Source organism: Coffea arabica, chromosome 7e (assembly GCF_036785885.1).
Source record: "Coffea arabica cultivar ET-39 chromosome 7e, Coffea Arabica ET-39 HiFi, whole genome shotgun sequence".
NCBI lineage: Eukaryota > Viridiplantae > Streptophyta > Magnoliopsida > Gentianales > Rubiaceae > Coffea > Coffea arabica.
This window is the reverse complement of record NC_092323.1, coordinates 47,780,717-47,783,216: the sequence shown is the minus strand read 5'-3', so window position 1 is coordinate 47,783,216 and position 2,500 is coordinate 47,780,717.

Here is a 2,500-nt window from a genome sequence, read left to right as displayed (position 1 = left end):
CCAACACAAGGCAACGGCCGTCATGCGGCCCAAGGCCAACCGCCTAGCCACGAGGGGCACCGTCGTGCATTTTTCTTGCCGTGGGTGTGGCGTCGTGCCCATGCCTTAGCCAACGCAAGGCAACGGCCGTCGTGTGGCCTAAGGTCAACCGCCTAGCCATGAGGGGCACCGTCGTGCGTTTTTCTTGCCGTCGGTGAGCCATCGTGCCGATGCCTTAACCAACGCAAGCCAACGGCCATCGTGCGGCCTAAGGCCAACCGCCTAGCCATGAGGGGCACCGTAGTGCATTTTCCTTGCCGTCGGTGTGGCCGTCGTGCCCACGCCTTGGCCAACGCAGGGCAACGGCCGTCGTGCGGCCTATTGCCCACCTCCTAGCCGTGAGGGGCACCGTCGTGCATTTTCCCAGCATGGCTACAGAGGTTTACCCGTGGCCTTGGGAGCAAAACCCCACGGCAGTTGTGCTTTTTTCTTGCCGTCGGTGAGGCCGTCGTGCCCATGCCTTAGCCAATGCAAGGCAACGGCCGTCGTCCGTCCTAAGGCCCACCGCCAAGCCGTGAGGGGCACCGTCGTGCATTTTTCTTGTCGTCGGTGTGGCCGTCGTGCCCACGCCTTAGCCAACGCCGGGCAACGGCCGTCATGCGGCCTAAGGCCGCCATGAGGGGCACCGTCGTGCGTTTTTCCAGCATGGCTACAGAGGTTTACCCGTTGCCTTGGGAACAAAACCCCACGGCAGTCGTGCGTTTTCCTTGCCATCGGTGAGGCCGTCGTGCCCATGCTTAAGCCAATGCAGGGCAACGGCCGTCGTGCGGCCTAAGGCCCACCGCCTAGCCATGAGGGGCACCGTCGTGCGTTTTATTTGCCGTCGGTGTGGCATCGTGCCCATGCCTTAGCCAACGCTAGGCAACGGCCGTCGTGCGGCCTAAGGCCAAACGCCTAGCATCGTGCCCGTGCTTTAGCCAACGCAGGGCAATGGCCATCGTGCGGCCTAAGGGCAACCGCCTAGCCACGAGGGGCACCGTCGTGTGTTTTTCTTGCCATCGGTGTGGAATCGTGCCCATGCCTTAGCCAACGCAAGGCAACGGCCGTCATGCGGCCTATGGCCGACCGCCTGGCCATGAGGGGCACCGTCGTGCGTTTTTCTTGCCGTCGGTGTGGCCGCCGTGCCCATGCCTTAGCCAACGCAGGGCAACGGCCGTCGTGCGGCCTAAGGCCCACCGCCTAGCCATGAGGGGCACCGTCGTGCGTTTTATTTGCCGTCGGTGTGGCATCGTGCCCATGCCTTAGCCAACGCTAGGCAACGGCCGTCGTGCGGCCTAAGGCCAAACGCCTAGCATCGTGCCCGTGCTTTAGCCAACGCAGGGCAATGGCCATCGTGCGGCCTAAGGGCAACCGCCTAGCCATGAGGGGCACCGTCGGCCGTTCTTCTTGCCGTCGGTGTGGCCATCGTGCCTATGCCTTAGCCAACGCAGGGCAACGGCCGTCGTGCGGCCTAAGGCCCACCGCTTAGCCATGAGGGGCACCGTCGTGCGTTTATCTTGCCGTCGGTGTGGCATTGTGCCCTTGCCTTAGCCAACGCAAGGCAACGGCCGTCGTGTGGCCTAAGGCCTACCGCCTAGCCATGAGGGGCACCGTCGGGCGTTTTTCTTGCCGTCGGTGTGGCATCATGCCCTTGCCTTAGCCAACGCAAGGCAATGGCCGTCGTGTGGCCTAAGGCCTACCACCTAGCCATGAGGGGCACTGTCGTGCGTTTTTCTTGCCGTTGCCTTAGCCAACGCAAGGCAACGGTCGTCGTGTGGCCTAAGGCGCACCGCTTAGCCATGAGGGGCACCGTCGTGCATTTTTCTTGCTGTGGATGTGGCGTCGTGCCCATGCCTTAGCCAACGCAAGCCAACGGCCGTCGTGCGGCCTAAGGCCTATCGCCTTGCCATGATGGGCACCGTCGTGCGTTTTTCACGTCGTCGGTGTAGTGTCGTGCCAATGCTCCGTCATGCGGCCTAAGGCTCACCGCCTAGCCTTGTTTTCGCTTATTTTTATCTTTTTAAGCATACATGTTGAGTCTCGTTAATGTCCACCGCCGTATGTCTTTGAAATTCATAAATTGCTTTTTTTTTTAATTAAACTATATTTTTGTATTTTTTATTATTTTTTATTATTTTTTTGTTTTTATTTTTGTTCAATTCAATCTTGGAAATTTTTTATTTTTTTTTATTTTTTTTGTTTTTATTTTTGTTCAATTCAATCTTGGAAAATTTTTATTATTTTTTATTGTTTTTATTGTTTTTATTTTTGTTCAATTCAATCTTGGAAATTTGTTTTATATTTGTTTCAAGCACCCATGTGTAGGTGTGTTAAATACACACTAAATTGCCATCTATTGGTGGCTATATTTGTGAGACGAAAAGGGTGTGGGTCTACTAACGGTTTGAGTTTTTTAGTTTCAAGACTATCAGGGAGAGTTGAGATGCTTGACCTGTCAAGGCCATAGGAAGGCCGTCGGTAC